Below are 25185 nucleotides of genomic sequence, written 5' to 3'. Positions count from 1 at the left end.
GCAGTCATATATCCAATCACAAGAATAATTATACCAAATGTAAACGGGTTAAGTACATTCATCAAGAAACAGATGCTGACAGAGTGTACATAAAACAAGATCTAATTTTATGCTATTTATAATAGAAGTTCTTCTGGATCATAGTCACAAATATGTTGAAAGTAAAATGATGAAAAATATTTTTAAAAAAGAAAGAAGTAAAATGATCGAAAAAAAGAGACCATGCAAACTAATCATGAAAGCTGCAGGAGCTATATTAATATCAGGCAAAATGGACTGGATGACAAAAAACTGCTACTAAAGATGCATAGGGAAATTTCATTACAAATACAGCATCTTATGTCCATGGAGAAAACTTCTTGTAAATGTATATGCATCTCCAAATGCTATCAAAAATGTGGCCAAAAAGCAAATCCAACTAAACAACAATGACAAATACCTCAAGCTCCAGCACAAAAGTTGGAAACACAAAAAGAAAGAACTGAAAAGAAAAAAAGAACAAAGTTACATATTAGATAGGAAAAATGAAAATTACCTTTATTTACAGAAAATACAGTGCTCTATATAGAATATCCTAGGGAGTCATCAGCAAAAGCCCACATAAGCTAGTAAGTGAGTTCTGCAAGGTCACAGGATAGAAAATCAATAGATGAAACTAATTCCACCTCTCTGCATGGGTCATGATCAATGTGTGAGTGAACCGGAGAGAAGAATTCCCACCACAAAGTCTCTAAAAGGCACAGCATACTTAGCAATACATTTCCCCATGGGAAGAGCAGGACTTGCACACTGAAAATGTCAAAAGCTGGTTGAGAGAAATTAAGGATACTGTGCAGGAAAGGAGAGATATTCCATGTCATGTATTCAGAGGCTCAATAGGGTCAAGAAAGCCCTAAATAAATGCACAGATCCTATTCAATTACAATGAAAATCCATGTGGGATTTGTTTCTTATTTTTGTAAAAATTGACCAACTGATCTTAAAAATTCATGAGCTGCTGCTATCGATGGATCATAGTTTAGGGGACCCTAGGAGTCCATGCATTAAGGCATTGATCTCCAGAATCACAGATTAAAAGATTAATGATGGAACTTAATCAAGTTATGGTATCTGAGGCTAGAGTGTTAGAATGTGATTGGGTTGGATTTCAGTTAGGGTGGAGCCCCATGGTGAAGCCACCAGGTGGCAGATGACCAGAATGTTCCTGCCCTGCTTCTGAGCTCACCATGTGATCCTCATTCTGCCTCTGCTGCGCTCTCATTACACACAAGACCCATTGGGTGTTGCTGGCCTGGGGACCACACTTTGAGGATCCCTGCTCCCAGCAAAGCTTCTAAAGCTTTAAAATGCCTGCTTTTTACTCATTCAACTCCAGCTAGTCAGTTTAGGGCAATCCCCATTTCTAAGAAGGCCCAGGTGACTCCACTGATGTTTTGTGAGTGCAAGGTTGCGATAACAACAAAGTACTATGTCCAATGACTTTGTACATCAGAACCTGGAATCTGGTCTGGATGTGTTTTTCCAAGTTAAAAAGATCTGTTTATTTGAAAGCAGAGTTACAGGAAAAGATGGAAAGACAGAGAAAGACCCTCCATTCACTAGATCATTACCCCTATGGCTCCAACTCCTGGGGATGTGTCAGGAGCCCAGAACCATGTGGGTGTATGGGCTCAAGCACTTGGGATATCCTCCACCACTTTCCCAGGCACACCAGCTGGGAGCTGGATCAGAAGCAGAGCAGCTGGGCCTCAAACTCGTGTCCACATGGGATGCCCGCATTTCAGGTGGCAACTTAACCCACTATGCCACAATCTCAGCTCCTGAATTAGATTTTACAAGATGATTAATAAGCATCTGAAAACTCTCAAGTAAAGGGGTACATACACCAGGAAGCCAGGTGTTGCATTTATCTTTGTTCCCTGATGCTCCCTTCAGAGGCCTCTTCGCCAAGCACAGGACCTGCAGCAGAGAAAGAGACACAGTACAGTCTTTCCAGCTCACATCAGCCTCTTCCAGGTCAGCTCTTCCTCTGGAGCCTAGAAACAGGCCCCAGGCTCACTCACTCTAAAAATCCTTCCCTCCTGGCTTTCCCCTCCCATTATCAACCTGTCACTAGAACCCTGAACACCTGCTGTCTCTACCTTCACCTGCAACTTGTCTTCTTTCACAGAAAGTCGGGTGAAGTCACCGTGCCCCCAATCAGGGTGCAGACAATGAAACCCATCAGGGCTGCTCTGCACCTCAGTCATGGCTATGGCTGTCCCGGCTTTCATCATTCACAACCCCAAGTTGAGCCTTTCGAGATTCTCCCATCCATCTGTGACAGGAAAGAACTCGAAATGTGCTGAGCCTAGAACCTGTTTAATTCCACACATATAACGCTTCAGAACTGTCTTATTTTCCCCTTTATCCTGCACTACTGCCAAGGAAATTCATGGGCTTTCTGAAAGTGAGGCTCTCATTGTTAGTCAGACAAGCTCACTGGAGCTGCTGCAGTGCCTTAGCAACTGCCTCTCAAGCCTCTAAGCAGGCAGGTGTAACTCTTACTCCTGCACAGGAAGTGGACCTGAGAATCTTAGTCTCATGGAAACAAAATGTGTTTCAAATGCTTGGGGGAAGCACAAGCAAGGCTTTGAAAACATGAGAAGGGACACACGTGGTCAAAAATAGTAACAAAATACTAAAGAGGAGAATTCAGCTCTCAGTCACATCTTGTTGGCCTGGGCTTCTGGTTGTGAGGCATTAAATCCTCCAGGGAAAGCAGACCTGCTGACTGCTAATTAAACTCAAATAAGATTTTTCTGTCTCTGATCTTTGCCAGGGAAACAGGATAGACAATTCTAACTCCATGGAGCCAAAGCCACAACTATAGCAGTGCATGTGTCCTTAAAGCTGTTATGGCCCAGAACTTAGCAACAGCTACCATAACCTAACAGCACCAAACACCACCTTCACATATATCCATTTCACTAATGCAGGCTCTGTGTGATGGGCCTGGTTGCATCTCCTTGTTTGAAGAGGAGCAGACCAAGGCCCTGGGCTGCCAGCTGGCCACAACAGTGGTGCATTTCTCTTTAGGAGCACTCTTCCCTGTACTGTCTTCCATTGCGCTCAGTCTTTCCTCCCCAAGGAGTTGACGAAAGGCCTTTGTTCCTGTAAATGTCACAGTGGAAGCAACATGGGTTTGCAGCTTTAAGCCCATGTGTGAATCCCAACTCTGACCCCACCTGCTAAGGTCCTGATAAGTTATCTAATGTGTATGCCCTGAGTCCTGCACAACTATCATGAGTAGCAAATGAAATGAAACGTCCCTGAGGTACTGTACCTATGACACCACAGGTGCTTGCAAGTCATGGTCCCTGTCCCTTTCCTCCTGTGGAAAGGAATGCACAACTTGGACTTGCAATGATTGTTGAGGCATTGAAAGTGGCACAGCCACAGCACCAGGCATAATGTCCAGGCCCTGTCCTGCATTCACAGATAGCTTTTCAAATTGGGGGCAGTGGCTGCCTTGACATCACTGTGCACCTCTCCACATCAGTAATGAGCACAGGCTTGTATATTCCAGACCCCATGATGTGGAAGTTGCAGGTGGGCCCTCCCACACTGGAGGCAAAGCTATCAGGGACTCTGAGCCTCACCAGGGCTCAGTTATCAAATCTTTAAAGTAGGGATAGCACTGAACTACCTCATAAGGTTGCCAAACACCAAGGATGATTATTATGATTTAGGTACTTTTATTTGAAAGCCAGAGAGACACAGACAAAACAGGTTTCTCATCTGCTGGTTTACTTCCCAAATGCCACCAACACCTGAGGGGCCAGGCAGAAGCCAGGAGACAGGAATTCAATCTGGGTCTCCTACATGGGGGATCTTCACTTGCTGCCTCTCAGAGTCTGCATTAGCAGGAAGTTGGAATTGGGTGCACATAGAGGATTTGATCCCAGGCACTCTGATAGAGGATGAAGGTATCCCAAGCTGTGCCTTAAACACTCTACCAAACACCCAACCATGATTCAATTATTTTCTCATGTTGAAAAAAAATCATACCAGATATAGTACCTCTTAATGCAAATAAATTTCCTTTTTTGTTTTATTTATATTTACTTATTTGAAAGGAAAGGCAGGAGAAGGGGCCGGTGCCGTGGCTCACTTGGTTAATCCTCTGCCTGCAGCACCGGCATCCTATATGGGCGCCAGGTTCTAGTCCTGGTTGCTCCTCTTCCAGTCCAGCTCTCTGCTGTGGCCTGGGAGAGCAGTGGAGGATGGCCCAAGTGCTTGGGCCCCTGCAACCGCATGGGAGACCCAGAAGAAGCTCCTGGCTCCTGGCTTTGGATCGGCGCAGTGGCCATTTGGGGGGTGAACCAACAGAAGGAAGACCTTTCTCTCTCTTTCACTGTCTAACTCTATCTGTCCAATAAATAAAAGAAAAAAAAGGAAAGGCGAGAGAGAGAGAGAGATGATCAACTGATTTTGATTGATTCCATCTGCAGGCTCATTCTCCAAATGCCTACAATAGCCAGGGCTGGGCCAGGCTGAAGCTGGGAGGCCAGAACACCATATGGGTCTTCCATACAAGCAGCAGGGACCTAAGTATTTGAGCCATCACTTCTGCCTCTAGAGTGCACATTATCAGGAAGCTGTATTGGAAGTAGAATCAGAATGCAAACACAGACACTCTGATACAGGACACAGGCATCCAAAGCAGCTTACCCTGCTGCAGGACAATGCCCCAAGATTTCACTTCTTAAACTATTGCAAGCATTTCTCTTGAACCGCCCTGTTCTAACTATACAACATGTATAACAGAAGCAATTCTCAGGGCCAGCATTATGACACAGTAGGTTAAGAAGCTGCCTGTGATGCTGACATCCCACATGACTGCTAGCTCATGTCCTGGCTGCACCACTGCTGATACAGCTCTCTGTTAATGCACCTGGAAAGCAGAAGCTGATCCAAGAGCATGGGCCCCTGTTACCCATTTGGGAGACCCAGCTGAAGCTCCTGATTCCTGGCTTTGGCCTGGCCTTGCTGCAGCTGTTGTGGCCATTTGGGAGAGTGAACCAAGAACCAGAGGATGGAAAATCGCTCTCTCGTTCTCGTGCTCTCTCGCTCTCCCTCCCTCCCTTCATCTGTGTATGTGTGTGTGTCAGAGGATGGAAGATCGCTCTCTCTTGCTCCCTCTCTACCTCCCTCCCTCCATCCATGTGTGTGTGTGTCCATCTCTCCGTGTGTGTGTGTCCCTAACTCTGTGTGTGTGTCCCTAAATCTGCCTTTCAAATAAAAAAAATCTAAAAAAATAATTCTATGCATTAATTTTAAGCACATTTTAACACCGTCTGCTGGTTAGCATTGCAAACAGTAAGAAAACAAAACTGAGAATTTCCATTTCTGGTGGAAGATAGTAAAGGTCTGAAAAAAAATCATTTCTTTCTTCGTACTTTTCCTTTCAAGGATGTGACAATCTGTGCTGAGTGCAGGGATGAGTGCTGTAATGACATCACACTTGGTGAGAGCACTAAAGACACAGTCTCTAGAGAAGTGAAAATGAATGTCATGTTGTTTCCTTTTTATAGGGATGGGTTTTTCTACCTACAGATATGAAAATGTAACCTTTACCTTTCCATGATGGGGGAAAATAAAAGCTTTGGGCTCAGTCAGAATCTGGCAAATTTCAGGCTAATAAAAATTTTAAAATAAATAAGAGGGCAGATGGTGGTCTACCATGAGTGGGAAACACATTGCAGAAACATTCTCAATGAATAATTTTCTTTCTTAAATATTTATTTAATTGAAAGTTACAGAGAGAGAGGGCAAGACAAAGAGTGAGAGCAAGAGTGAGAGCTCTATCTGCTGGTTCACTCCCCAGATGGCTGCAATGGCCAGTACTGTGCTGAGGTGAAGTCAAGAGCCAGGAGCTTCATCTACCACATGCGTAGCAGAGTCCCATATGGTTAAGTCATTTTCCACTGCTTTTCCATTAGAGGGGAGATGGATCAGAAGGAGAGCAGCAGGAAAATGAACCAGTGACCACAGAGGATGCTGGTGTCACAGGTGGTAGCTTAAACCACCAGGCCACAATGCTGGCCCCGTGAACAAATCATTTTCACTGCTTTTGCAAACTTGCACAGAAAATGTCCTAAAAAACATTTGGCAGCATCACTGTATTTTTGAAAATTGGGAGGAAACATATTTTTCATTGTGTAAAGAAAATTGTGCTTTGTATATACGTGAGACATCCTGATACCTTTCTGGCCCCATCCAATATTTAAAGTGGGAGGGGGATCTCTAAGGTGCTAATCCCACAGAGCAGTTCCATCACCTGAGAACTTGATCAGTAGGTACTCTAACCTGCAGAACAAAGGACTCAGGTGGAGTCCAACAGTCTGTGCTTTATTCAACAAGACCCACATGGGGGCGGCATTGTGGCCTAGTGGGTAATGCTGCCATCTGCAGTGCCAGCATCCCATATGTGCACCGGTTTGAGTTCCAGCTGCTCCACTTCCAATCTACCTCCCTGCTAATGCACCTGGGAAAGCAACGGATAATGGCCCAAGTACTTGTGCCTCTGCACCCATGTGGGAGACCTAGAAAAAGCTCCTGTTTCCTGGCTTCAGATCAGCCCAGCTCCAGCCACTGTGGCCATTTGGGGAGTGAACCAAGACCTCTCATTCCCCTCTCCCATAACTCTTTCAAATAAATAAAAAATTTTTAAAAAAAGACCCAAAGAAGGGGGATTCTGATCTGCTCTGAAGTTCAGAGCCACTGCTTTAGCACAGGGGATGGCACCCTCAGTCCTAAAAAGCCAGAGAACAAATACTGAATACTTTCCAGGGTGCTAATGCCATCAGGGGCCCCATTCTCATGATCTCATCTGGACCTAATGACCTCACAAGGTCCCCTCTCCAGACACCAGCACTGCTGGGGTTATCGAGGCAACTCTGAAATGATTGAACAGGTAAAAGGGCAATGTTGAGAACACAGGTGGCCTCCTCTCTGCAGCACTTTAAGTTCTCTGTCAACATAATTCTTCCCACAGCAAACCAATGTTCTGCCATATATACACTGCAATAACTAAAATTCTAGGTCTGCCTCCTCTACACGGAGAAGACAGTCCAAGAGCTTAGAGCAGAAACAGGCAATACAACCAAGTATTTACTGGGCACCTGCTACATACATGCCCATCCTGTGCTGGCTTGGAAGGACCACACAGGAGTCTAGGTGTGGGTGCCACACTCATGCTTATCATCTGTCCAGATTAGTACAATGGCTTTTAAACAAGGTCAGGTTCATGATCTTATAATAACTCAAATATGACACAATATGATATATGGGCAAAAGATGATAAAAAGAGGAGACCCCTCCAGGGTCAGGTGAATGGGCAGTCTGCTGGATATGAGGTGCCTCAGAAAGCACAGAGCCTGGGTGCCAAAAAGCTGTGTGAAAATCCCAGACCTGTGGCTGAACAAGGAATTTGCTTCTCAAATTCCGCATGCTGAGAAGCAGCAAGATTTTCCAACGAAGAGTACAACAGGCCATGAGGGGCCTCAGCCCAAGTAGGCAGGTGCCTGGACCTCCTCCAGCTTCTGCGGCTTACTGACCTGGGACCTAGGATCGGGTGAGCAAGGGAGGCAGTGGCCATGTCCTAGGCAAATTAACTGGACGTCAAGAACATTTCCTCTGATGAACTGTTTACATACTGATCTCTGGACAGTTCTATTGTAATACAAACCTGCTCACCTGCATGCAGTTAATCCCAATTGTTCTACCACTTTATAGCCTCCAGAGCCCTTCCTCATCTCTCCCAGGTTCTGGCATGGAACTCAGCACCACCACCTTCAATGTGGACAACAAAAAACCACCACCGAGTTTTAAGCAGAGAAACAGCATCCCTGGGTTTGTATCTGAGGGTATCATCTTGGGGTAGGAGGAGGAACAAGGTTTGTGGCATGCCCTCAGCAGCACAGGCCACAAAGGCAAATCACATAGAAGTGCTGTCACTCTCAGAAAGGCTGGCCCTGCACACTGCCTCCCTTGGAACACTTGTTTGCGTAAAAGCTGCAGTGCTGGACGCTGAGCTGGATGCAGGAATCATGCAAGTCCCTGCTCTGATGGCAGTGGTCACACTTTTTTAATTTTTATTTCTGACCAAAAGATAAAATATCCCTTTTCTATAATATATATAATACCCCTTGTAAAGTCTATGTGACATGGTAAGAACCTGGTGTCTCTGTCCACAAAACTGAGTGCCCACTTCTTAGTGACTTCCTGACATCTAGAGCATGCATAGTCACAGCATGCCAAGCATACTCCAGTGGCCTCCTAAGGAGCAGGCCACTGAGCCCTGACCCAGCAGGCAGACCAGCAGGGCCATGTCAGGAGGACTGCTTCTACAAACATCTGACACCTAGGAGGAAGGCTTCATGTGTGGGAAGCACAAGAAACACAGAAGTGCACAAACTAAAACCATGGTGTCCCCATTTCACCCAGGAAGAGACCAGAGGTAGAGGACCCTTTTCCATGTAAATTTTAGATTCCTGTTGTCAATTTCTGGTTGGAACTGGGGGTGAAACTTGAGATCAACATAGGAGGAATAGGCAGCTAACAATATTGAAGCATGGCATGTATCTCTCATTTCCACTTCAGTTAGTGGCACTGTGTGGCTTCAAAGCCACAGCTTGTGAACATCTCTTGTGTTACACCATTGCCTAAACACACATGGGAATGCTCCACCCTAACAGCATCTTGCAGTCAGAGTTTACTGCTGGAGTCTTCATTTCTGTGGCCCGCATTCCCTCACTGGAGATGGTCAAGAGAGGCACCTGAGTGTGTTTTGCCTATACTTTTCTGAGAAGAGGTCAGGGCAATGAGAACTTCCAAACTATTCCACAGTCCTCCTGACATCACAACCACCTAAGACATTCCCTGACCTGCTCCAATCACCGCCTCCATGAACAGCAGGAGAAAGGACCTGGTCAGGACATCAAAGGGTCTCACTACTTCCATAGGAGCAGTCCCTAGGCCACCCTCAGGCATTCAAGCCCTGCACTTTGGTTGGCGGTGGGGGTGGGGGGTCTCTCCTAGTGCTGGCACCTCTTCTTCTGCCACCCATCAGCTCAGTTTCAATCTCTCTGGGATTCCTAACATCTTCTTGTCCCCTGGTCTGCCATTTTCCTGTTTTTCAGTAAAATTATACAAGTGAGATTCAAAAGGCTCAGTTATGAAAAAAAAAAAGGTGTAGATTTCCACATAATTTTTTGCACCAAAATAAACTTACTTTGTAACCTCCCTTTTCCAAGACGTTTCTGAAGCTCTCCCTGTAATGATTTGAAAGTATCCTCCACCACTCGCAGGGCCCTGCAGGGGCAGACCGGCCATGCACAGGTAGCCTGTCTTCTTGAAGCCGAAGGTTGCATTGAGGATTTCTGTGCATATAAGTCTAGAGTAAATATCACGTTGACTAGCTGATTACACTTGTGTGGGGAGCAACTCGGACTAGACTAAGTTACTGGAATTAAGACTTATTCTATGCATCTGCTCTCCCACAATATGGCGCTGGGAGAGGAGTAAACAACTTCTACACAGGTGCCTCCAGTTCGACCAATAACCTACAGGAGCTGATCCTGCTCCTGATTGGAGGAGAGCAGCGTACTCGGCGTGTGGGTAGCAGAGTTGGGATTGGTGGAAGAGGACTATAAAGGAGAAGAGAGACAACATGCATGGGGAACATCTAAAGGGAACATCCGAATAACATCTGAGCAGCCCCCGAGAGAGCCGGCCGGCGGTGTGCCACTCCCCCGCGGAAGTGGGGAAAGTGGCAGGGGGCACCGCCCTTCCACGGAGGTGGAAGGCTCGGTAGCCAACCCGGGAAGAACCAGCAGCAAACCCGGGGAGGGCTGAGCAGACAAAAGAACAGCGCAGGGTCCTGTGTCGTTCCTCCGCGAAGAGGGGGAGCGACACACTTGTGTGTGTTTTATTCTCTTTCCACACTAGGGAAGGTGAGAGGAAGAGAAGAAACTGGAAGGAGTCAGAATCAGCTGATGTCCTCAGCAGCTAGGAGGACAAGCAAATCTGTGTGGGGCTACACCCTAGACAACAGGATTGCAACATGGTGGGAGGACAGAGGATGAACTCCCATCACTGAGTCAGGCAGTGGGTAAACAAAACACCCCTGTGAGACGACCTCCCAGCTCGCCCCCATGATTACAGCCTGGCTCACTGATTTGTTAGGTGATCAGTATTATGGCCTTAGGACCCCACGTGTGATGTGTTTCACACAGAAACTCCCGGGGAAGGGGTGTGTACCTACCTAGCCCAGAGATGTTTATTGCTTTCACAGATTTCTTCATTTTGTAAAAAATCATCCAGGCAACATCCAAAGTCTAAGACATTAAGAACATATTAACTGAAATGTTTGTGTTTGTTCTTAGACCACTGCCACCACAGAGCAGCCATTTGAGGGCCATTCTGAAGACCCCCGCTAGACTGCGCAAAGCCCTTGGGACAAAGCTGCAGTATGGCATGGACTGAGCAGTGGTGCTGTTGGCAGGGGCTGAAGACCAGCTCCTCTCTGTGCCTTGTGCATCTGAAGCACATGGGCTGTCTGAGGCATCTCAGGCGTTGCTGCATGTGGCCTACTGTAGTGAAGTAAGTGGGCCTGACCACTGCCCCTATCAACTCCTGGTCCTTCCTGGGTACGAGCAAGGCCTGCCAGGCCAGCCTCTGTGTCTGTATCTCTTCCCCTTTGGTGGGAAACCATACTGAAACAGTGAGTACCTCCACCCACCAGTAAGCACAGGAACCAGCAGGTGTCCAGCGACAGTCTCCTTGCAGGACCAAACCTGCCCTGGCCAGAAGCACACAGCTCAGTGGGAGGCAAACCCACTGTGGCCTTGAAAATACCACACAATAATAACCTGTGGCGGCTCACTAGGCTAATCCTCCGCCTAGCGGTGCTGGCATACCAGGTTCTAGTCCCAGTCAGGGTGCTGGATTCTGTCCCGGTTGCCCCTCTTCCAGGCCAGCTCTCTGCTGTGGCCAGGGAGTGCAGTGGAGGATGGCCCAAGTCCTTGGGCCCTGCACCCCATGGGAGACCAGGAGAAGCACCTGGCTCCTGCCTTCGGATCAGCGCAGTGTGCTGGCGGCGGTGGCCATTGGAGGGTGAACCAACGGCAAAAGGAAGACATTCTCTCTCTCTCTCTCTCACTGTCCACTCTGCCTGTCAAAAAAAAAAAAAAAAAAAAAAAAAAAAAAAAAAGAACCTGTTCAGTAACTGTGGTGGAAAACATGCGCCAATCCTTTCCAAACCCAACATCTTCCCAAGACATATGGTTAGTCCTTCCTAAGTTCTCTTCAGGAAACTGGCTGTCACAACACCTCCTTCCAAGACTGAATGATTAAACAGATACACCTAGAAATTTAATAGTTAGCAAATAATTATAGACCCCAGCTATGTTCTGTTCCCTCAAAGGTTCACGCTGGAAACCTAGACCACAAGATAAAGTTAAGTGGTTGGACCTTGAAGAGGCAAGGCCTGGAGGGTGACCATGAGGTCAGTGGGGGTGCCCTCAGAAGGGATTAATTAGCTCTCAGGGGACCCCAGTCTTCCTCTGGCTGCCTATGTCACCATGGGATGCGACAGCCAAGGGGCTCTCCACAGGTTCCAAAACTGTGCGTTCAGCAAATGTTTTCTTTATAATCACAATAAAACACCTAGTTCAACAGGAGTATGCAGCATTAATAAACAGTATTTGTTCAGGACCTATCAAGCCTAGAGACATCATGACAGCTCTGTCTTCACAATGGCACTGAAGCACAATTTCCTTCCAACCCAATTAATCAACATATAAGAACAAGGGGTGCTCACTTTGAGTGGTGACTGGAGGCAAAGGGCACTTGTGAACTGGGAGGTGACACACCTGCAAGGTGGCTATAATGGTTACCTGAAGAAATGCAAAGGAAGAACCCCATCACAGATACCTGACTCCAGCAGTTACTGTGAGCTCTGATCATAAAGCGCCCCAACTGCCTATCCCTTGTCACAGAGCATGGCAACTTCCATAAATGGGCTCTGGACTTGCAGCCTTTTCAATCACTTCTCAAAGCAGTACTCGGTGGCAGCATCCAGGGTCCTATGTCCAAAGCAACAATGGTTATTTTACTGGACATTAGAAACAGATGCATCAGTCCTGACAATTTTAAACTTAATAGAAGGTCACCATACAAAGAGAATGGTGTCATTCACTACACATTTGTCCAAACCTTCTGCAGAGTGATCTCTACTTTCAGTCCAATTTTGCTGTGAGTCCAAAACTAATATTCTGTTTTTAAAAAGGATTATTTTCTACAATTCTGTAAAAAAGGGGAGCTAAGTACTGACACCAGATAGCCAGTTTACAAAGTTGATGTGGACATTCCCTGTTGGTCATTGTTAAACTGTTCCTGATCTTCCTTTGGAATTTGAAAGGTGAATTGTAAACAGTCAATCACCATAAAAATCATAGCTGAAGCCTCTCTCACTAAGTCATCATTTTTCCACCTCAATTCACCAGTCAGCACATAGCACCTGGTCACACAGGCCCTGATTCCCAGGCTGGGCCAGCTCTGCCCAAGCAGACTGGATCTTTGCTCAGGGCTAAGTCAGAAACCAGGTTCCTGAAGTGTTGTTGCCTGCATGTTGGTGTTTTTAGCTCTCATAAATAGACCCCTGTCCAACACGCCCATTAGAGCCCCTGTGTGTGCACAGCTTTCATGCACATCCTATGTACCCATTAGAGCTTTTGTGTATGTGCACAGCTTTCTCTCACACACACCCTATGTACCCATCTGAGCTCCTGAGCTCTTGTGTGTGCACAACTGTCCCATGCACATCTTATACACCCATTAGAGCCTTTGTGTGTGTGTGCAGCTCTCAAAAGCAGAAATATATCCAATGGGCCCTTTAGAGCTCCTGTTTTAGCTCCCCATGCCAGGTGAAGGACCTTTACTGAAAAACACACTTGAAAAAATTAGCATCCAATTCTGCATTCTGAATCTGCTCCTGCTCAGCCTTTGCACATAGCACAGCATCTGGTTTCAGATACTGCAAGCCAGGAACCACCATTGTGGTGTAGTGTGTTAAGCTGCCATCTGCCACACTGGCATCCCACATGGGCCCTAGTTCATATCTCAGCTGCTACACTTCCAATCCCTTGCTAACATGCCTGGGTGGGGGCAGCCAATGATGGCCCAAGTGCCTGGGCCTGTTCCACCCATGTGGGAGACCTGGATGAAGCCCCTCCACATGTGAAGTACCTTCACACCTTCCATTTATTCCAAGGGCTTCTTTGGAGCACAGTTCCAGGGCAGGTTACCAGGTAGGCACTGGGGGTAGCACAGTTATTAGCTACTGACCTTAGATAAGAGAACTGAAAAGAGTCAAACACAGTGAAACTTTCTACTAGTACTTTGTGTACTGTATGGGTGCAAAACATCCATTATTTTAACATGTGGCACTTGACACTCATGGCCTGTAGCTACCATAGGAGACACTGCAATCTAGGGGCAGAGCTATACATGTGAAAACTGAAGTGTCTGCATTAAGTCCTGGAATTCTGGTTTCTGTCATGGTGAATCTATGTTTGCATAGGGACTATCTTTTGCTAGATTGTAAACTCCACAAAGGCATGGCCATTGTTCCATCTGCTCACCGCTGTACTTGCAACACCTCTTGTAGCTTTTGGCATGTACTAGGGTTCACTGAGTTCTGTCTGATGGGATACTTCACAAGGCTGGACAATACAGGAAGACCAAGGGTGAGTGCCTCTCCTTCCTAGAGATGAGGAAGCATCAAGAACAGCTTTCAGGAGGAAGAGACACTTCTGAGCTATCTTAAGTGTGGTAGCAGTGGAAGCTTGGGGTTGAGAGGAGTATGAGGGATATTCTAAGCAGAGGACCGAGTGTACAAGTGCTGGAGAGGAAGAGAAGGTAGAAGATAAAGGGGATACCTGGGTCCAAGTCAAAGTGGGGAGGCGTGGAGGTCAAGAGATGACTGAAGCAGGCAGGGGTCAGAACACCAGAAGGTTTTAGAAGCTTGTTAAATAGAGAGGAGTCGTGTTTCTGAAGAAATCAAGCAGGCTTAGAGTGACAGAACTCAGAAAGCCTCTCTGGCCTTCATCATGCCTTTTTCTTATGTGTGGGTCCACAGGAAGTGCTAAACAAGAAGGCAGCCAGTCAGTGTCAGGGTATACACAGAGATTTAGAAAGAGCACCTTTTGTTATTATTTTTTATTTTAAATTTACTTATTTATTTGAAAGGCAGAGTCAGAGAGGGAGGGGAGAAACACACAGAAAGAAAAGAGTCCTTCCATCCACTGGTTCACTCCTCAAAAAGGACTCAGATGCCAGCCCATGATGTTGCAACTGAGCCAAGAAGAAGCAGGGGAGAGTGTCGTTGAACTAATGGGCTACACTGAGACTAACCCATAGGCAGGCAGGAAGTGAATTCATAGACATGCTAAAACCAAAGATGATGAAACTGACTTGGACCTGGAGATAATTAGGGCGCAAGGCTGGGCAGTGAGCATCCTGGAAAAGTCAACTCAGGAGATTTATTCTTCTCCCATCTGGACTGGTGCTCTCTAACCTCTGACACTACATAGATGATGATGCACTCAAAATGTGCAGGAGTTTGGCTCACTCAGACTGCACAAAATTTCCTGCCATGCTGCAAGTGGAACACACCTGCTTGATCCTTTACTGCATAAAGGTCATGTGAAATTTGCAGCCAGTGGCAACCATTCACCTTTGTTACTGAAGGGAAACTGTTTCCTGAACTTAGGAATGGAGTGGATACACAATCCCTGCTGTTATTCAAATCTGTTATAGAGATGGGCATAAAGGTGTGGTAGTCAACAGAGACATTTTCAATTAAACTGCAAAGGGAAAAGCAATTTCTCTGCCAAAAAGACACTTTATTTATGGCTCATGTTTACAATTAAGCTTAAACTTGATTGGGCTAAGGTACAATGACTGTTAAAGACTGAACTCCGGGAAAATCCTTGTGTACGTAATATTCAGACAGCACACAGAACCTTAGAGCAAAAAGCACAATGTGAGTGTCTCCAGAAACCAGAAGTGTCTGCCAATTTGATTGAGATTTCCAACACTCACCTATTTGCCTGCCTCCATTTTACTCAAAGATATGAGAAAAGATGCAACTTTCACTAGAACTGTGTGTAAAAATTAGAAATAGGCAAAAGCTCAAAAGTAGAAATTGCCCAAAAGCTTGAATCTGACTTCAACCTGTAGAATGTAAATCAAGTTTCATATAGCAAATTTATCACCTACATAAGAGAGCAGGGAGGCAACCCAAACACTTCTGAGGTAAACAAATAATCATTTCAAACCACTCTAAAGCACCTTTTTTTTTTTTGTTTTGTTTTTTAGATTTATTTATTTTGCTTGAAAGTCAGAAGTCAGAGTTACACAGAGAGAGAAGGAAAGGCAGAGAGAGAGGTCTTCAATCCGCTGGTTCACTTCCCAGTGAAATGGAGCTGCACTCATTTGAAGCCAGGAGCCAGGAGCTTCTTCTGGGTCTCCTACATGGGTGCAGAGGCCTGAGGGCTTGGGCAATCTTCTACTGCTTTCCCAGGCCATAGCAGAGAGCTGGATAGGAAGTGGAGCAGCCAGGTCTTGAACCGGCGCTCATATGGGATGCTGGTAACAGCCAGGGCTGGGCCAGACTGAAGTCAGGAGCCAGTAGCTTCCTCCAGTTCTCCATGTGGGTGCATCTTCTGCTGTTTCCCAAGCACATTCACAGGGAGCTAGATCAGAAGTGGAGCATCTGTAACATGAACCAGCACCCATATGGGAAACTAGTGCTGCAGGATGTGGCTTAACCTGCCATGCCACAGCGCTGGCCCAGCCCTTCCCTCTTGACTCAGGCCAGTTTCATTCCAGGATCCAGAAATCTCAGTTTGGGTCAGTAGCCGGGAAAGAGGCTGATGTTCTTCTTGGAACCCTGAGATGCTGCCTGGAAGACAAATGCCTGCAGAGCACAGGCACCACAATTCAGGGTGCCCTTATGCATGCTCCACTCTCCTGCCCCATCTCTTCTTCCTTTGCTCCATTTACAGCAAGCCAATCTAAGAGGAAAGGACTTTCTGAAAGATAGCAGAAAAATCACACCCAATTATCTCCCCAAGGGTAGCTTTATCAAGAAAGTTCACACATGTGGCCGGCACCGCGGCTCAATAGGCTCATCCTCCACCTGTGGCAGCGGCACACCAGGTTCTAGTCCTGGTCGGGGTGCCGGATTCTGTCCCAGTTGCCTCTCTTCCAGTCCAGCTCTCTGCTGTGGCCTGGGAGTACAGTGGAGGATGGCCCAAGTCCTTGGGCCCTGCACCCGCATGGGAGACCAGGAGAAGCACCTGGCTCCTGCCTTCAGATCAGCGCGGTGCGCCAGCTATAGCATGCCAACCGCAGTGGCCATTGGAGGGTGAACCAACAGTAAAGGGAGACCTTTCTCTCTGTCTCTCTCTCTCTCACTGTTCACTCTGCCTGTCCAAAAAAAAAAAAAAAAAAAAAAAAGTTCACATATGTTTAGATGGCAACTTGGACTCATCACACACTTGACTTTACAGAGAGTAACAGAAAGCATGAATGACAGTGTCAAATGTATCCAGAAGCCTTTTAGGGCCAGCTCAGAATTTCACTATGACTTGCAGGCTTGGTTCAAAGAGCAATAATGGACCCTCCTCCTTCTGGGTCAGGAGGCCCAAGAGAAGAGTAGTTATCATCACAAATTAGGATAACACAAAACCAAGCTAAAGCACAGCTGTGGAAGACATGCATGCTTATGGATAACCCAGAACAATGTGTTTCCCTGTTATTACCTAAGAAAATCAAAGACACATGCGCTACAGGAGACATTCAAGGTATGCCTGGACTAATCCAAATGCTTGTCAATGGAGAGTTGATCAACTGCCATGGATTCACATAGGAGAGAACTGCAGGCCAACAGAAAGGAATGACTCACCCATCCAGAACACCAAGGAATTTGGCAAAATCATTAGGCCAGAAAATCACACAGTATAACACCAGAAAAGGTCAAAACCATTGGCAAAATAGACCGTACTGTATGTGATTTGGGAGTTATACAATGCTGGCAAAACTGAAACAAAAGCAAGGAGATGGTGGTCCCACAGTCAGGATACTGGTGACCTCTGAGTCACAATACGGGGTATGGAGCCAGGAGGCTTGACAGTGATCAGGTGACCAGGGCACAGCAGGAGAGGCTGTTGCAGTTGATTTCTCAACAATGTTGCAGTGGATTCATTTCTGAGAGGAGTGTGGTGGGAGCAAGAGGCGCGGAGTCACCACACAGACCCCGGGAGTCGGGTAAAAGCAGGCTTGAGGCAAGCAGCCCGCAGACTTTTATTTCAGTTAGTAAGACAGCTTATATAGCCAAGACCAGCCAAGGGGCGGTCTATGCCCCAACCAATCACAGCCTGTTGCCAGGCAGTTTCCAAAGCCATCCAATCACAGCCTGTTGCCAGGCAGGCTCCTTTGCCATGTGGTATTCAAAGCCATTCCTGAGTAACTGATGCTCGCTTGCCAGTGGCCATCTTGGCATGGCCTTCTCATTCCACATTTCCCCCTTTCCGTTTATTTTTGAGCAATGGGAGGCATGATTCTCAGCCATACCATTGTTGACCCCGTTTCCATGTGGTCTCCGTATGCAGCTGTGCCTGTCTTAGGTTGTCCCCCAGGGGATCTTACCCGTCATTGACTAACTAGTGCTCAAATCGAGAAACCACAGGATTGCTTGCTAAGATAGGGGTAGGAATGAGGAATAAAGGTTATCAGGAATGGCATGACCGCACACAGGCTTCGTTTGCTTTGTAACTCTTTAAGTTATACATGTAAATATACGTGGGTATAGAGTTAGTGAGAGAGACAGAGAGAAAAGTCTCCCTCCATTTGTTCATCCCTCAAATGGCCACCATGGCCAGCACTGCACCGCTCTGCCTCCTGGTCTCCCATGCGGGTGCAGGGGCCAAGCACTTGGGCCATCCTCCACTGCCTTCCCAGGCCACAGCAGAGAGCTGTACTGGAAGAGGAGCAGCCATGTGGGATGCCAGCACTGCAGGCAGAGGATTAACCAAGTGAGCCACAGTGCCAGCGCAAGGTTAATTCTTTTTATAAAAAGAATTTAAGACCAAAGTGGAGTTTGGGGGAAGAGGAAGAAAAAAGTTTCCAAGAAAGTTACTCTCAGGAGTCATTTTTGATGCTAGCATTTTGGTCATGCAAAGCAAGCAAAAGGAACTTTATGGATCCCCTAAATCCTATCCCTGATCAGATGAAGCATACCCAGAGGCCAAAACAGGGCCAGGTCGACCAACTCAGACCTAAAGCATCTCTACTCAGCCTCAGCTGCTTCTTGTGGTCCTGCACAGTATTCTGGGCAATCTTTCCTACAAGATTTAACTTGCAAATAATTGCTTCTCTCCTAAAGTAGGCAACCCTTGAGGACAGGCAAATGAATGAGAAACACTTCTTTTACCCCCCCCCCCCAAATAACTCTGCCTCAGGAGGCAGAAAGTATAAGCTTATTTTTATTTATTTATTTACTTACTTGCTTATAAGATTGATTTATCTATTTGAAAGGCAGAGTTAGAGAGAGGCAGAGAGAGAGAGAGAGAGAGAGAAAGTATCAATCTTCCATCTGCTGGTTCACTTCCCAAATGGCTGCAACAGCTGGAACTCGGCAGATCTGAAGCCAGGAGCCAGGGGCTTCATCCAGTCTCCCACGCAGGTGCAGGGGTCCAACGACTTCCCCAGGTCATAGCAGAGAGCTGGATTGGAAGTGGAGCAGTCGGGATACGAACTGGTGCCCATATTGGATTCTGGCACTGTAGGTGGCAGCTTTACCTACTATGCCACAGTGCTGGCCCCACAGGCTTATTTATTAAACCAATTAAGTGCACACACAAAACTTATGAAAGAAAAAAAAAATAACTGCTATAAAGGAGATGAGAAGTAAGTGTTGTGTTATTCAGATCAACTGTGTGTTTACAAAGATATAGGAAGAAGTAACAACTGCTCTCTCAGGGAAAGCCTGAGGGTTTTTTAGTTTCTCTAGTTTTAACCTCTCAATGAACACTTTATTTTTGAAACTTTTTAAACTAAGGAAAATTTGAAATAGTTCAACATCCTGCTTTTTGATGCCTTTCTCTATTATCATCCCATCATAAATGCTGAAATTTTTTTTATGCTGACCACAAAAAAATCTCAAAGAAACATGTTAATTAATAAAGAAAACAACATGTTAATTAATAAAGAAAACAACAAGAAGAACAAAACTGTCAGAAATGCATGTTCTCCACAAAGAATGGGAAGTGGCACACAAAGCCGTCCTGGCATGTACCTGAGATGTGCAACAGGATGGTGATGGGAGACACAGTTCTTGGTCCTGTGTGAAATGTGTACCACACAGTATACATCCAGGTGCGATTTGTGAGGAAAGAGAAAATAGTTCTGTGCAAGAAGGAGGGGCTCATAACCCAGGCTGCCAGCTGAAATGCTGCCCCTGATATCCTGAGAATCTGGCCGTGCCTGCCACAGGAACTGCAGCCCTAGAAGCTGAGGACTCTCAATGTTAGAAAACACTGGAATTCTCAGGTACCTGAGAAATAGTGACCAAAGACAAAGGCACTTGGTGGAGGGGAGGTTACAGCAGGAAGGTAGGACTGGCATCCTGTGATGTGCACATGGCATGTGCTCTGGCCTCTGGAAACTCACTTGTAGGAGGGAGCAAAGCTTCCCTGAGCACAGCTCCTCACATCCCCTTCTATTCCAGCAGTTGCAACACATCCACTTCATTTCCCTAAGCTGGTTCTGCAAAGACAGTCTCAGTAGCACATTTAAAAAGAAAAGAGAGAGAGAGAGAGAGAGAGAGAGAAACTAAAAATGCCCAGCCTAGAAGATCACCAGGCAAACAATCAAATGTTTGGAATGACTGCTGACCAGTATGGAAATGTGACCTGCTGTCCACGAGCATGTGCAACTCTGGATGCTCTGCAAGTTTCATGTGAAAACCGCAAGTCTGGGGCCAGCATTGTGGCATAGCTGGTTAAGCCACTGCCAGGAGAACCAACATCCCATAATGGCACCAGTTCAAGCCCCAGCTGCCCCATTAATGAGCCAGCTCCCTGCTAATGCATTTGGAAACCCAGCAGAAGATGGCCTAAATGCCTGGGGCCCCTGCATGCCTGTGGGAAACTTGGAAGAATCTCCTCTCCTGGCCTCAGTATGGCTCAGACTTGGTCATTGTGGCCATTTGGGGTGTGAACTAATAGATGGAAGACCTCTCTCTCTCTCTCTCCTCTTTCTCTCTTTCTGTGAATCTGCCTTTCAAATAAATAAAATAAATCTTAAAAAAAAAAAAAAAAAAAAAAGGTCCACAAGGAAAGCATTCAGGGAGCACTGTTCTCAGGATACATCAGTAGGAATACTTAGCCTCCAGTGTGGGCTTCACCAGTATTGCTGTTCTAGAGGAATGGAAGATGACAGTGAACTCCACTTTGTAGAGATGCTTCACATCCTGACTTTTATTTAGGAGGATGAAAAGCATCTGCAAGCTATGGGGGAGTAGGAAAGTGAATGCTAATTGGGCAAGACACTCTCCCTTCCACCTCCCCCACAGCAGCCCAGAGGCCCCATGCAGAGCCTGGCTTTGTGTGTAGCAGAGATCTCTTATGCAAGAGAGGGTGATGATGCAAACAAGGCTCAGGTGCATTTGAAAGCAGTGGATGACCTTGTGCCCTATCCTGCTTACACTAGAGATGTCATGGCCTTGCCTCCATTCACAATGCCCACCCCCAAGTCCATCATCCTTAGTCCCTGAGCTTTCATTTTCCTGAAATCCATGTAGTACACTGATGAGGAAGGGAAGAGAGGAGCCAGGAGAGGGCCAAGAGTGTACCAGAACCAGCTGGGCATCTTCCCTGACCCTATACAGTATATCCTGCAGTCCCTGTCCATTCTCCCCAGCCAGGCTTGCATGACAGCCACTGGTACAGTAAGCATGTCAGACACAAGCATCAGCATTCCCTCCCACATCTTCACACACCCCTGAACAATATCTACTTCATGTGGTAACTGCTGGGAAGCCCTAACATTTGGAAAGTGTTATGGATTGAAAAGGACTTGGAACTCCAAACTCATGAAGATGCTTGATCTCCACAATCTTATGCTAACAGTGGATTAACGCCAATAGCTGATAAGACTGGGTTGTAGGCTTGATCCAACTATGGCAGCTGGAGGTGGGGCATCTGGGAAATAACTGGATGGGACTAGGTGGCTAGACTGGAGTCCCGTGGTGGAATCATGATAGCTTCATAGGGGAAGGCCACAGACAGAGTACATGAATAGCTGCTCCTGTGGCCCCGCTTCCTGGCTCACCACAGGATCATCCTTCCATACCACCACTGTCAGCCTCCTCCAGACACCACTTGGTCTTGAACCACGAACCTCCAAATTATGAATCAAAATAATCCTCTCCCTTCCAAGCAGCTCCTCTCAACTATTTTAAGTAATGAAAGCTGATTTACATTGAAAGCATCCAATGAAGGCAAGGCTTCAGCATCTCCCACCTCCCTCCCCAGCAGAGAGCACAGCAAAGCAATTGTCTGACACTAACTGGGCTGGCTTCCTTAAAGGGGTCCTTACCCATGGGCTTTCCAGAGAAAGGGTGAGGAAAGGATGCCACTCTTGACTTTAGACCTGGGTTTCATATTCTGCTCCATTCAAACTTAGGACTACACTGAACCTTCCAGGGGAAGGAGCCAAGGAGAAGGTAAGCAGGTAGGGGTTGGGACTGATATGAGCCCCAAGCCTGCACATGCAGGATCACTTTACACACAAAGGTCTCTGGGCTAAAACACACAAACCAGGCTGCTTTGCATGAGAAAGGGTCCATGTGGGGACCACAGTTGGTGCACAGGGCCTGAGAGCCCTGAGAAATAGGGTGGAGGCAGACGAGAAGCCACCAAATGGTATGGAGCCTGTTCATTTCCTTTCCAAGATTTTTGGCTGAAAATCACTGTGACCTCTGGCAGCACCCACCCATCTGGAACATGAAACTAAGGATCATGAGGAGAAGCCATGGCACATAACAGAGATGTAAGAGATGCCAGAACTATGGGAACCTGAAGGGGAGATAGTGACCCCAGTCTGTGGGACCCTGCAGAGGAGACAGCATCCCTAGCTTAAAGGAGCCTGTAGGGGAGAAAACAACTCCAGCCACGGCCCAGGTGTCACAGGTGGGTGGCGGATACTAGGGCTCACATAAGTTTTGTTATTTTCCAAGGCCATACAAGTAAAAGGCAATCCAAGATGCCACCTTTGTATCTTCATTTTCAACTCAACTAATTTCCCATCCTCTGAGCCTACTGCTCTAATTTGTGCTATGCTCTTAGTCTGTTGGGGTTAAAGCTCTATTACAAAGTCAGGAGACAACCAAGAGAATAAAGCTATTTGTATCTTGTAGGAAAAGTTAAAATTCTGTGGCTATTCTAAAATGCTTACTAAGCAGGTACATTACTGCTATTGTGGTCCAAGATAACTGTGCAACCATCCCAGCTTTCACACAACTGAAATTTCCAGGGCAATTAGGACTTCTCATCAAGGGAACCTAGAAAACAAAGCTGAGACTACATATTCTGCCAGGCCAGGGGCCTGCATGGTGCCTGATGTGCAAAAGGTCCATGAACTTGGAATGAATGGAACCACACATGGTTGCTCTGAGGTTTGTACCCAGCAACCTTGAGGCAGGCTCTGTTAGGTAGTATGGTTACCTCCTGAAGAAAGCGACAGTGATGGGCCATCAGTAGGGCACCAGGCTGACTGCAGAGGACAGTGGCATAGGGAGGAACGAGGACTGAGAATGTATGGCAAAGGCTAAGAGACAGTCCCTGGGGGCTCACGCGCTCTATCAGTGGAGTTCTTTTTTTAAGAGAGAGGGCATTCCCACTTGCTGGTTCACTCCCTAAATTCCTACACTAGTCAGGAATGGGTCAGGCCAAGGCCAGAAGAGGATAACTTAATTTTGATCTTCCACATTCATGGCAGGGACCCAAACACTTGAGCCATCAGAATCTCGAGTGGAGCCTGGACTTGAACCCAAACACTCAAATATGCGACAGAGGTGTCCTAAGCGATGTCTTAACCATTGCACCAGAAATTGCCTCTGGTGATTTTTTTAAACCCAACTCCTGGGAGCCAGAAGTGTGGTACCCTGGGTTAAGCTATCACATGTAGCATCCACATCCCTTTTGGGCACTAGTTTAGGTCTTGCCTCCTCTGTTCCACTTCCAATCCGGCTCCCTGCTAATGTGCCTGGGAAAACAGTAGAAAATGGCCCAAGTGTTTAGGTCCCTGCCACCCACATGGGAGAGCCAGATGGAGTTCCAGGCTCCTGGCTTTTACCTGGACCAGTGCTGACCATTGCAGCCATTTGGGGGAGTGAACCAGTAGAAAAAAGATCAATAGATCTCTCACTCTCTCTGTATGTATGTATGTTGACTTCCCTCTTTAATTCTGCCTGTCAAATAAATTCATAAATCTTAAAAAAAAAAAAAAAACAATTCCTCTGTGTGAAATGGGTTAAACACTCTGATTTGAATATAAATTGCTCAAATGTATAGCATCATGGCCCATAGGCTGAACCAGTGAAAACACTGAGACCATTTCTGTTCATCTATAATGCACAGCAGTGAGGCCAGTGGCTTCCATTTCTTTTCTGCATTGTGACACAAAAGGTGACAGCAGTGATGTGCACACAGAAATAGAAACATATGGTCACAGAACACTTACACTTTGAGGGCCAGCATTGTGCCACAGTGGGTTAAACCGTCACTTGCAATTCCAGCATCCCAAATGAATACCATTCAAGTCCTGGCCACTCCACTTCCAGTCCAGCTACTTTAATATGACTTGTAAAGCAGTGGAAGATGGCCAAAGTGCTTGGATCCCTGCCACCCATGTGGGAGACCCAAATGGAGTTAGAGGCTCCTGGCTTTTGCCTCGCCCTGCCCTGACTTTTGTGGCAATTGGAGAAGTGAACCAGAAGATAGAAGATTTTTGTGTCCCTTCTCTCTTTCTAACTCTTCCTTTAAAATAAATAAAATAAATATTTTTAAAAAGAAACAGTAACACTTTGTTTCAACTCTACCATTGATATCTAATATCTACTTTGCAGTCCTTATTCAAAGCACCTGCAACTTACAGTCCCCACTGAGCTGGAAAATCTCACCAGGGCATGATGTGTTAAACACTAATATTGTGTGTGTGCACAGTTGGTTCTGCTGCTCTGCCTGACCGTTAATGGAAGGCTGTGCACACACACACACACATACAACATACACCGACTTTTACCATCTTGGCACTCACTGATGTGATTTTTTCTGTCTTTATCACATCAGAGCCATGCCTGGCGTGCAGTCGGCCACAAGTACTCATTCGATGAAGTCAAAGTGATGCCAGAATACCTTCCCTTTCAGGGTACTCTCAAACAACTCCTCCCCTGCCACCTCTGTGACTACATCAGAAGCTGTAAGCACTATGGCTTAGCTGTAACCACTCTAAAAGTTCATATCTAATCAAGTATCTTCAAGAAAACAGGGCAGTACAAACATCCTAACTGTGTCTACATCCCAGCTGTGTCTCTGTAGCTACTCCAGTTCATAAACTTCTTATAAACTCCAGGTCACAAGTCCTGCCATACCTATTGTGTGGCCAACAGCACACAAGTAATCCTGATGGCCATGCCCTTTCACAACCCAGGCTCGCTGGGAGTTCAGAATGTTTTGGAGATATAACCTCTTTGTTGTGGGATGCATTCAATCAAGTATAAATCTTTTTTGAAAACTTTAATATTTTTGGAAATATTAAAGATGTATAAAACATTGTAGAGATGTGTAGATACCCTCAAAAACCCCTGGGGAACCTCAGGGTTTCCTTTCATAATCCAGGCAAGTCCCTTCACCACTGTAAGACAGGGGGAAGCTTGTACTTCAGGATCTCTAAGGATACCAGCTACCAAATCCTTGGGTATGAGACTCCGGAACCATAGGATATACAATGGCTAATAAGCACATGGAAAATGCTGTATATCACTGGCTAGCAAGGAAATGTAAATTAAAC

At 46.3% G+C, this 25185-nt stretch overlaps 1 long non-coding RNA gene across 3 annotated transcripts in view; it reads right to left on the bottom strand.

Annotated features, from left to right (window-relative positions):
• LOC138845843 (uncharacterized) overlaps positions 1-25185 on the bottom strand; it is a 41119-nt gene that overhangs the window by 11527 nt on the left and 4407 nt on the right. For 2 of the 3 annotated variants that reach the window (XR_011383029.1, XR_011383031.1), the window contains one exon: positions 1885-1959. This is a non-coding gene — a long non-coding RNA (uncharacterized lncRNA). Of the gene's footprint in view, positions 1-439; positions 482-1884; positions 1960-25185 lie in introns of all 3 variants that reach the window. The other variant, XR_011383030.1, reaches the window with a different exon arrangement.

The sequence above is a fragment of the Oryctolagus cuniculus genome, chromosome 16 (genome assembly GCF_964237555.1).
Source record: "Oryctolagus cuniculus chromosome 16, mOryCun1.1, whole genome shotgun sequence".
Taxonomy (NCBI): domain Eukaryota; kingdom Metazoa; phylum Chordata; class Mammalia; order Lagomorpha; family Leporidae; genus Oryctolagus; species Oryctolagus cuniculus.
This window is presented reverse-complemented; position numbering and strand designations above follow the sequence as displayed.